Source organism: Centruroides vittatus, unplaced genomic scaffold, assembly GCF_030686945.1.
Source record: "Centruroides vittatus isolate TY-2023 unplaced genomic scaffold, ASM3068694v2 contig_1450, whole genome shotgun sequence".
NCBI lineage: Eukaryota > Metazoa > Arthropoda > Arachnida > Scorpiones > Buthidae > Centruroides > Centruroides vittatus.
Genome location: NW_027120902.1, coordinates 844,887 through 857,928, shown reverse-complemented (window position 1 = coordinate 857,928; position 13,042 = coordinate 844,887).

Here is a 13,042-nt window from a genome sequence, read left to right as displayed (position 1 = left end):
CTGAATTATTTGACTAATATTTAATGAAACATAATATTAAAATTCATGAAAAATTTACTAATAATCTTTATCGTTTATATCAGACTAGGAGAATTCTCCATATTAGAAACAAATTTTCCAGTTCTTTCGCTTCAGATATTTAATAAAATTTTAAAAATATGCCATAAATCACATGTATATTACTGTTTTAAATGCTCGAAATTAATAATAATTTTCTTATTTTTATATAAATTAATTCGTTATAATCATCGAGGAAGTATAAAAAAACAGAATGTTCTGAGTAATGCTCTTATTGAAACAAAGAAATAAGTTTAAAAAATTGAATCTATCTCACCATTTTCTTAAATGATTTAAAAAATAAAATAAAATAAATCGCTCTTATTTTTTTATTTTTCATATTTTTAAATTAGTTTTGAATCTCTTTTATATGTTTAAAATTAATTTAATCTGTTAGCATTATTAGGTGACAAATATCTAATGCAACAAACATACTCAATGATCAGGAGGTTTGACGAAAAGAATCGATTGTTAGATACATACTTATAGCTTTATACCTTAAAGACATTTTTTACTTATACCTAAAAATATATGCCATATTTTTAAATACAAGTATTGGCTTTCTGCTTTAAAATTGGTTATAAAATTTGATATTTTTTAAATATATATATTAATTTTAAACTAGGAACTGTGTGAATTTATTAACTTAATTTTTCTTTTAATATAAAGTGTTTATTTTATAAAATTGATACTGTTTTTACAGACATTTTTCAATTTCTTCTCCTTGTTATCATCTCTCCAGCATCTCGTTTCCCTCCCCCAGCATTTTTATAACGTTATTTTATCGCACATGAAGTTGTATAAATATTAAATGAAATAATATATTTTAATATATTTTTCTTAATATATTTTTAAAAATAAAATTTTTACACAACATAATTAAAACCCAATTAACGTATTAAGAATTAATTTCATAAATGGAGATAATTCTGTTATTTGGCATTAAATATATATATTTGATTAATCGCTTGTAATTTGTAGCACTTAAAATATATCAATTAATTCAAAAATATATTTAGTAAATAGCAAAATAAAAGTTATTAAATTTGATAAATTGAAGCAGTATATCATCCATTAAAGTAAATTTCTTGCAATTTTTAAAGAAACTTTAAATCGGATTAAACTGGATTATTTTCAGGAAACTTAGCAAATTTATTTTCAAATATCGTTTTTCTTAATGTAAAATCTTTTTTCCTAAATCAATTTTCAAGCAGATTTTATGATTATTTATTTATGAAACTCGTTTAACTTTCTTTCCTTTATTTAATTAGAGTCTAATGTATGCATATTGCTTTGATTTTTATATAATTTATATGATCCATTTTGCATAATGGATTACATAAATAACTGTTTTTATTATAAAAATATGCTAAAAATCATATAAAAATATATAACTGTAAATTTTTATAATGGATATTTTATAAATAAAAATTATAAATATAAGCCAAATATGATTTTTTCATGTTATGTATTAAAGTTTTATTGTATATAGAAACATTTATTATTATTAAAAGTACATAAAAGTTTGTTTTTCATTTATTACATTACTCGAAAAGTGAATATATTTGAAATAATATAAAAATTTAAATCACTTCAAATCCCTATAGATCTACTATATTTTAGAAATACTTACATTTACAGGTATTGGATTAATGAGATGAGGCAAAGCAACACGTGAATGATCTGATAAGAGGGATGCTACCCGGGGAGACTTTATATAGGAAACTGCCCTATTTAAGCGTTAGACGTGTGAAGAAAACCCGGAAAACTGTACGTAACCAACCCGTTGATGAGGAGCAAATCCACAGCAATTCACTGTTTTGTGGTATCATCCACTCGTCTACTGGTAATCTTTATTACAGAACTATATTAACTGTTCATATATACATATAAAAACGAATATTTTAACCTTTTATTGTGAGTTGGAAAGACATTTTGGGAATATACCAAAACTATAAAGAAACATAATATTTTTATGTGAAATTAATGATATGTCAACTTTTATTTTTCTCGTTACAGAAAATTTTATCTTCCTGTCTGAAAAAATCTAACAGCAGTTATTAAACATAACAGAGTCTATTAATTTTTCATTAAATTACTCCATAATATTTGTAACTAGATGCCATCTCTCGTCTTCGTTATTTTTCAATGCATCCAAATTATCTTGATAGAAATTTTAATTTAAAAAGTTTATAAAAAAAACAAATATACTTTTACAATTTACCCAGCCCAAGTATTAGAAGTTATGTAAAAGTATTTAAATTCCAGAAGTTCATTCAGAAATCCATAAACTACGGAACAGAAGTTTTGCCTAGCATATTTAGTATCATTTACAATACATTTTATACAACTAAATAGTACCACACGACAGTTTTTTCTTTAATTTAGTGTTTAATAAAATTACTTTCTAAGAAATTCTTCAAAATTTTCTCTTTAGGCAGCAAAATCTTCATAAATTTTCTAAAAAGCACACTTAGCAATCTACTGAATATTTTAATAAGAAATGCTTTATTAAATTCAGCTGGATTTTTTATTCTTTCATTCTGTGAGAACTAAGAGGTTCTCTAATTGTAGGTCCTCTTATAGGCTCTCTGATTATGGGTTCGACTAAGCTCATAATAGTCCTATTATGATCCTGAATCTATATGGTTCACTCACCCATAATAGGGGCTATTATGAGTGATGTGATGAAAGACAAGGCTTAGCACATCCACAAAAAATTTTGGGGGTTTCTCGATCACCCGGATATAAAGGATGATGGTATAACTATATATTTAATTTAAAATATATGCTTTCCACCTCAAATTATTGTCTTGCCCCTTTACATCATACTTTTCATTTAACAACAAAGTGGTGCCGGTCATCTATATTACACCTTTCAGGGGAAAATTGTTGAATTGAAATCACGTAACTTCCGGTATAGACCGGAAGTTCATATATAGTTAATCGAGACCTCATGCCCTAAGCTTTCCATGTCTGGTCTCAACTTTCATCTATCTAACACCGTTCTCGAGATTAAGGAGGGATAGAAAGACAGTTGGAATTTATAGGTTTACAATTTTTTCAAATTGCAGCCCAATAAATTCGGAAATAAAAAAATAAATAAAATTATCTAAGTGATATTTATTGTGTTTTTCTAATCCAACTGCTTACAACAAACGTCCAGTAATAAATTTTCGAGATTATAGAGAATCATCAATTCAAATTTATTCTAAAATATAATATCCAGAATTAAAATTTCTGCATCTGGAAGGAATAACTTAGAGATTTCAATTATTCTAACAAAATCTTGTTGATTAAATAATTTAAATTAAACAATAAATTAATGTTTTTTAAATGAATGTATTTTAACTTTATTTAAATAAATTTTTACTGGAAAAAAATTTTTATTCATTTTTTTTTTTTTTTGCATTAAAATGAATAAATATAACTCCAATCTCTTTGCAAAATTTAAAATTTTACTTATTTAAAAATTCAGTAAATTGCTACTTATACAAGTTTCTGCACAGAAAAATAAAATTCTATTCGAAAAAAATTTAATAATCAGCTTAATTTTATAAATATATTTATGAGATTTATCATGTTATCGATCCGGAAAAATTTTATATTTTTTTCCACTTTATTATCATTTATTAAACAAAATTCTACTCTTTCAACACGAAATAAAATCAAATAAAATTGTACATTTTTAATGAAATTTTTCCAATTTCATTAAAATTAAACACACACACCCAAAAAAAAAATTAAATTTTCTACTGAAGAATAAAAATAGCGATAAAAATGCTATTAAATCAAAGGATTTTTTAAAACTTTATTGGATTATAACACAAAAATTGTAATTTCTCCACTCAAATTTAAAATATAAAATTATATTTTCAACTTTTAATTGATTTTCTCTTTTTATTTTATTTTAAATGAACTAATCCTAATTTTGATATTTACATCAGACATAAACATTATTAAAGTTCTTTAACGATTAAAAAAAACATAAAATAAATAATAGTTTAATTAAAATTAAATTAATTTTAATGTCATTTTCGTTGGTCGTACTTTTCCAGTTAATTAATTAATGTCTGTGTAATGAGCCATTTTTCTTCTCCTTCATCATTCTTCAAAAATATTGATTCATTTATATTTTTATTTTTTTAATGAAAAATAAATAATTACCAACTAATTTCTTAATTTTTTAATAGTATTTTTTTAATAAAAAATTATGTTTTCTAACGGTTGACCTGTTTATTAATCAGTATTCATTATAAAATGAGTTCTAAAACTTGTCTACTAAGCTTTTGTGTAAGTTTAATATTGGAAAAATAGACTTTATATTATTATTAATCGAAGTGGAAGAAAGAATTTGATAGTTTTTAGATCATAACAGGCTTACAGAATTTATAGCTAGACTAGTGCAATTACAATCGCACCAGTGGGCCATCGATTTTGCTCCCATTTTGGCACTCGGCCCAATATTTCTATACCTGAAATGCAAGGTTAACATTTTAGAATATTTTTTTTAATTTAAATATTTTAAAATATTCTTCTTTCTAATCGATATAAAGTGCAATTTTTATTAATATTTTATAAATTTTCTATTTAAAAAATATGTTAAAATCTCTTATGAGCAGAATCCAAATTAAGAGAAATATATTATATTTTATAGCCCGAATAAAAAGGCATATAATGTATAAAAATAAATTTAAATTTGTTGAAGAACTAGCTTTTTATAAGATAAATATGTTCTTTTCTAGGATTTTATGTTATCATAAACATAAATATATATAAATGTTGTTTATATCATACTAAATATAGTATATATTCGTATGCGGACTTTAGTGCATTTTTTATGGATTTATGCTGAAAAATATGGAGAAATGAGTAGCGCATAAAATATTTTTTGTATATAAAAGAATTGTAATTAATATTACAAATAGATTTTTCTATTTATAAAGTAAAAAAAAAAAAGGTAGATTTTATTGTGTCTTTTATGGATTTAGATTGAGAAAACGAAGAAAGAAATCGCATATAAAAATATTTCTAATGAATTTTTATGTAAAAATAATTATAATTAAGATTTTATATTTATAAAATGATAAAATTAAAGCAAAATATTATCTATATCTATTGTATATAAGTTATATATATTTTTAAATCTTTACAAAAGTAAACCGAGAGAACGAATCCTTTCATCTAAAAATGACAAACGTCTCTCCTTTGAATTATATTTTGTGAAATAGTAAACATATTTTCTTTGTCATTCCCATCTTAGATGCATTTTCAGTGCTGATATAAAGTAAATATAAGTTATGTATCGGTCTATCATTCCAAAAAATAGAAAAAAAAATTCACAGAAGAAATGTAAAATCTCTCACGTGTTTACACTAAATTTTAGATATGTGCATCTCGTAAATTCCATTGTCTACTAAAAAAAGCAGGAAAAAAATATCTAAGATATTTGTTATTAGGGGGTAGAACCTATTCAAAGAGTGAAGCAGAGCTATAGAAACAGAGAGAAGAGTGAAGAGTGTGAGAGAGAGAGAGTAGGAAGATGAGGAAGAGGATAAGAAAGAGGCGAGAAGATCCCAATAGAATACTGAACAGGATAGAGTAAATAAAATTAAAATTAATCTGTATATTTTGATGTATAAATCAATTAAGAAAATAGATATTTGTGTAATTTAGGCTAATTAGAAAAATAATTAAATTATATTTAAAATTACATATAAAAATTCACACTCTTTAGAAAGTTTAATGTTATAAAACTGCATAAATGAGATCATTTTTAATATAAAAATGTACAAACTTATAAAAAGTTTTTCGTTTTTTAAATTCTTAAGAATAAATCGATATAATTAAAAATATAAAGGCATTTCTTGCCGACGGGATAAATTTTCTTATTAGTTTGATGTATAGTTCTATTTAAAACGACACTACTAAGAAAATTTTCAAGAAAAAATACATAATTTAAATGCATGCACATCAGTAATGCGATATTTTAAAATGGATAATGTAGATTACGCTATCAGCAATTTTCTTATTATTTTTTTCAAACTTCTGTTGACTATCTTTTATAAAATTTCTAACAAAAATTGCAGTTTCTTTTACGTTTAAATAATTTTCTTAATTTATAAAAAAAAGTTATTTTGATAACCTGAAAATTTGACACATTTTTCGTAATATAGGACATAAAATTTTATTACCGAGCGCGTAATTTCTAAATGTATAATAAAAACATGTAAACCGAATGAACATTTAGAGCGAGAAATGGAATTCAAATAGATCATAATTATCGATTCTTTGTATATTATAAGCTTATAGTTTTAGGTGTGGCATCACATTATACAAAAGCACAGACTGTATGAAGGATTAATCAATAATTACATAACAAAAGGTTAATATTTTCTTTAATTACCCTATTTTTCATATAGAAAATACTTATATTAATTTTTCATTTCTTAAGATTAATTTATATACGTTTTAAGGTTAATGAAATACACGCGTTAACACGATATGAACTAATTTAGGGTTCTTTAACTTGCTTTTTGCATAATATCTTGCATAAATTACTTTTTATAAAATGTTTAGATCAATATTAATAATTAATGCGCATGTGGATAGGTTAGTAGACGTATATATTCCTTATTTAACATGTATAAAGTATATAGCATTTATGTATTGATGCGTCAAAACGTCTCGAATAATGTTTGATTAATATTAAATATGTTTACATCCGTACTTTATTATATTATTATTAAAGACGGATAAATCACACGTTAATAGCATTTGTGGCTTTGAAATCTCCTTAAGGAGATTGTTTTAATTATAAAATTCAACCGTATTTCATGTTGGAATCGGTAATCAGTTTTGAGGTGAAGACGGTGTTTCACCTTGGATTAATTATGATTACTATTATTTTAAGTTAAAAATCTTACTTTTCTGGTTATAAAAAGTAACTAAGTTTAGAGTGGAATTGAAAAATTTTGTTTTTAGCAGGTTTTAAGTTGATATTGATGTCGTTCCTAGAATGAAATCAACTCTCACAGTTTAGATTGGAAGAAATAGCTGATTTTAAATGAAAACTGACGTTTACTTTCACGTTTTTCAACGTTGAAGAAGCATCATATTCTGGACTGAACACAATAATCGAATATACTGTATCAAGATTTTGAAAAGCTGCTTTTTATTGGCTTCAACTGATACCAATCTGAAAAATACTTCCTGTCAATCATTTCTAACAGGTAAGAAGAATCAATTTTAGATAGGAATTAAGAGTTAATCCTAATCATAAATATGAAAAATAAATAATACGAAGCCGCTAACAGTAATTTATTGTATTTCATACCAGAAACGTGGATGTAACTGCATCATGAAAGTTACAATTAATCTGATTCATTGCAATTTTTTTACATTTACATCAAGAATTAACATTGCTAAACGCTATTCTAACTCGCTATTTATTTTTTATTTAATAATATATATAACTTTACACGATCCCAAGGAAGAATGTATATAAGAACTGTTAATTTTTCAATATTGTCAGCACCTGATGTGGTGCAATGATGATAGAGGTTGATAATATCCGCATACAAATAAATTAATGAATTAAAAAGATATTTAATTATTAAAATTATTTTTATCTAACAACGCCTTTATTTACTGGTTTGATAAATGTTTTGGAAATAATTAAATTTTATGAAGTAAATGCATGATAATTGGAAAAAGGATGATTTGTTTGAGAATATTGTTTTTATTAATATTCTCACTAAAATATTCATTTTGCACATATTTTTAGCATAGTGTTAATAATATATTAATGATCGACTAGTTATATTTTGTACGTGGTTCATAATGAAAATAGCATTTTAGTTCCTCTCTCCATTATTTGGTTTCTCTAAAAATGTTTTGTTTTATCCAGGAAGAAAAGTATTATCTGTACACGCCTACTTACTTATCTTTTGGACTATCGTCTATTGAGAAGAGAAGAAAACTATAACAATTAATCATATGTGTATTATTTTTATGTATATATAAATTAAATTTACGTCTTTTGTCTGATTGTTTGTTCGAGTATCACACGAAAACGGCTGAACCGATTTCTATGAAACTTTGTACATATGTTCAGGATAGTCCTGGAAATGATATAGGGTACTGTCAAATTACATCTGGCTGGCTGTCTGTTCGAATATTACGCAAGGATGGTGAATCCCTCTCAAGGTTTAGAGTGTATTTAGAGTAAATTTCGATGTAAAATTGTTTTTAGTCGGATCGATTATAAATATATATTCTTTCTCCGTTTGTACATTTTATATAAGTATACTTTATTACCTGTTATCAGGTACCTCATCTAGTAACGTATAAATAGACATAAGAACTTTGATCTTTTACTAGCAATTGAAATCTATACGATTACATGCATTAAACTAATATTGATTAATTTCTCTAAACTATGAAAAGACTTTACCATCAGCTCCTGAGATTGTTAAATTTGATTATCTCTAACCCCATAATTAATAATAGATTTAAGAGGATTAAATTATATAACTTTTAATTAGAAATTTAGATAATTTTAGATAAATTATTATAATTTATGATACTTGTAATTATTATAATAATCACAGAGAAGAGTAGACGTATGCGATGGTTATGAGGATGATAACTTATCTGTTTAGATAACACCTTTCCAATTGTTATAATTAAAATAACGGCTTTTTAACGTGGGAGATATTAATTAATTCTTTTTTTAAGAGAATTTACTTTATCCATTGTTCTTACAAATTATGAATTACGCCCACCTTAAGATAATACAGAATGTCTAAAAGGCAGTTCAACCCACGCCCTTGAAATGTCTTCGTATTATGTGCTTTGTTCTAATCAATAATAAAAATCTATGTGGGTGTATAACGGTTAAATAAGTTTCTAGGTTTACAGATTATAGTACGAAAATATTTGAAAGTAAGTTTGTACGATTGTAAGTTACTCTTACATTTTCATTACTTGGATAAATGGAAGTTTACTTGTTAAAGAATTTGTATCAAATTAAAATTAATTGGAAAATGTCATTCAAAGGAAACATTGGATAAGATCAGAGAAGGAAGTTTATCCTGATGTTCAACACGAATTTAATGGAGAATAAGATTGGATTTCAACTAAGCTGAGTAAGCAAAAGACAATTGTAACAGGAAAAAGCTTTTTGCCTATTGGATGATGAATAACAAGCATCCGAGTTTCGAAATTAGAAAATAACTTATCATCGGAATCCAATATATAGTACTCATTAACTATCCCCATACATCGATTACACAGATAATAATAAATTAATAAAGATAATATCTTAAATTTTTATTTCTAAATGAATATAAACCTTTGTTATTAATGGTATTAGCTTGAATTACGAGCTCGTTCCACTTAGAAAATTGTATTACTTTATATAAGAACTCTTTGTATTTTTAATTAATCCGTAAAGATGATAGCTAACCCCATAAAAAATGTCAAACGGGAAGTTAAAGTATTTTATTAACATACGATTAAAGTAAATGTAAACAAACATTTTGCGTAATTATAATAAAAGACTTGAGGATAATCGATAATAAATTAAATGAAATTTCACGTAGAATTTAATATTTTTGGAAAGAACTTTTGTAATTTTTGGAGCCACTTTATTTATTTTAGTAATGAATTCGATGTTTGGATAATGTTGCCAAAAAGTAATTCGAGTCGCACATGTCATTGCTGTCAAGTTATAATGCGATGAAACTGAGACAATTCATCATATGATGAAACTGAGTCATGATGTCATGTAATGAAGTCGAATCATGTTATCATGCCACAATATATTTATAATGAAACTAAAAGTTTTTCACGTTAAAACCGAATCACATCTTCGTGTGATGAAGCGAATCGTGTTGTCATGTGATGCAGTCGAATCATGTTATCATGAAATGAAAATAGAAAAATTCTTCCTAATGAAACTCAGCTTTTTGTGTGTTAAAACTGTACTACATTATGGTAATTTAAGTTTTAATGCCTAAAATGTATTGATTAAAATAATTATATGTATATTACACCTAACAAAATGGTTTTATGTCAATAAAACAACAATAAATTTAAATAAAATTAATTCATAATTTAACTTAATTACGTTTTAAATGTATTAATTGAATTAAGGAATAAGTCATGAGAATAGCTACTGGCTTAGAACGTTATACAGTTGAACCTCTGAACAACGGCCAATGACGTAAACATGACCGTTGTTTGGAAGATATTTTGTATATATTTTAAAAAGAAACGTTCCTAAAAAATGGCTGCCATTTAGAAGTGGTCGCTGTTTAGAGGTTATTTTGTATGCATTTAAGAGAGAAATGTTACAAAAAAATGGCCTATGTTGAAAGGTGGTCGTTATTGCAGGTTCGAATGTAATAGACTATAATAACGTTGGAAGTTTGAATAAAAATTAAAAGCATGAGAGAAAATCTTTGTTAAAGAGTTTAGATAAATTATTGAATAGAGCATTCTTTATGGTTTTTGTTCCTGTCTGTCAAATATAATAGCAAGTGGACATGATTTATTAGTTGATCAATAACGATATTTCTCTCATAATATTATGTATCCAAAAGATTATGTCGAAACAACTCTTGAAGACTGAACTTTCTTGCTGCTGAATTAATTTTGATTTTTCAGCTAAAATTCTCTTTTCATTTTTATAAAAAGTAGAAGCATAATTTATATAATTCAATTTCGAAAAAGTTTTTCTAAATAATCCACAAGAACAAAAATTGAATAACAATATTAAATTAAAATACATTAAATTTCTACTTATTTTAGTAGAAAATATATAAATTTTTAACGAGCAATTATTTTATCGTGATATCGTCACAATGCCCGGCTGCAATTTTTGATCATATTTTTAATTTATTTAATTTAAAATATATGCTCTCCATCTCAAATTATTGTCTGTCCCCTTTACATCATACTTTTCCTGCTAGCAATAGAGTTGTGCCGGTCATCTATTAACTGCTTTCAGGGGAAAATTTTTGAATTTAAATATAATTTTGAATTTTAAAAGAACAGACAGACAATAGACGGACGGACGACAGTGGAAATTTATAGGTTTATAATTTTTTTCAAATTGCAGCCCAATTATTTCTTAAATATAAATTAACAACTTTTAAATACAATGTTCATAAATTATATTAAAATAAATCATAATTGTAAGACATTTTAAAGCATTTTTGCTATTTTTAAGAATCATTTTAATAAATCTAATTATATTTTAAAAGATTTATGTAATGAAGTTAACAATTTTCATGTTTAATAAATTTCAACGTAATTTTTTCGAATAAAAATTTAATAGTTAAAGAAGAATTCTTATCTATAAAAATAGATACTTCTAAGTACTTTAGTATTGTGTTTTTCTAGAAATTTATTTAAATAAGTTTATATGAAACTTATTTTTATCTCCAGACCGAAAACTTTTATTAAATTAAATCCCATTGGAGTTAATCGAATTAATAATAAAAAATATCATAAATTTTAAATTTGCGATAGTTTTTTAATTAATAAAAACTTTATTAATTTAAATTCTATCAACATCAATTGCACATAATTTTAACTCGAAATTTAATAATTTTTTTCTAGATTTTTAAGTTTATTTACTCCTCAAAACATGTAAAATTTTAACGCAAGAAATATTTTTATATAGAAAAAATATAGTTCAATTTTTCTATAAAATCGTATAATTTTTTTGGAATATTTTGTAAAAATATTTTACTCAAATTTCTGATAATCCTATATATAAATTTTATTTACTACAATAATATTTAACATTTAAAAATAATTTATAAATTAAATATTTTTACAATTTAATTTATATTTTTCTATACGTTTTAATTACAATTTTATTTAAAATTGTTAATTGTTAAAGATGGAAATTATTCGTGAATAATGAGTTAATCCAGAGTTTAAAAATTTTTAACTCTGGATTAAATAAATTTATAAGCAATTTTTTAATACATTTATTATATTTTAACGCGAATTTTATGCACCATTTAAACTTTATATTTTTAAATTTCAACAATTTAATTTATATTCTTTATTAATTAACATAATTTTCTTTTAAATTAATAATAATCAATTAATTTAAACATTCTTTAAATCTCAAAAATAATTATACATTTACAGAAAATGGTTTATATTTTAGGATCATTTTCTTTCTTTATAGATATTAACTTTAAACTTTATATTTACCATAATGCTATTATCTAAAGATATAAATTCTCTTTACATGTATTGTTTTTAAAAGAAATTTCTTCATTTTTTCCTTAACTGGGTTACATAACGTAACACAGAGTAAATTGTACAATAAGATGCTTAGTTTAAGAAAATCCCGAAGACACAAATATCTACGTGACTTGTACATTAAATATCAAAATACTTCTATTTATGGTTTGCCTGAGACTTTCTAGGAATTTATAAAAGGTTTTTGAAAGTTACTACTCTTAAGACGTGAGTGGTGTATCAATTAAACAACTTCATCAAAATTTTATAAATTATCAAGAGCGACTTTGATTAATTACTTTAAAATAATTACTTTTCTTACAATCTATATTCATTTTTCACGTCGATTATATCCTTTATTCTTTGTAGAAATTTCTTAAATCATCACAGGGTAACTGATCCAGACACTACCTTTGTTGTTTTCTCGTAATTATTTTGCATTTTTTAATTTAATTTTCTGTAATTAGGCGTTGAGAATGGAGATTTTAACGTTAAAACATCAATAATCTATAAAATCAAGAAGAAAAATATATATAGCTTGAGTAAGATTGAAGATCTCGTGTTATACTAAATGTTTTCTATACACGATCTTAACATTTGGCATTTCTTCAAATTCTACATATTTGATTTTATTTAGTTACGATTTATTTATAGAGATGTACAAAACTATATCAGTAATTTTTTGAATTTTATGTTCATCAGAAAAAAAATCCATACA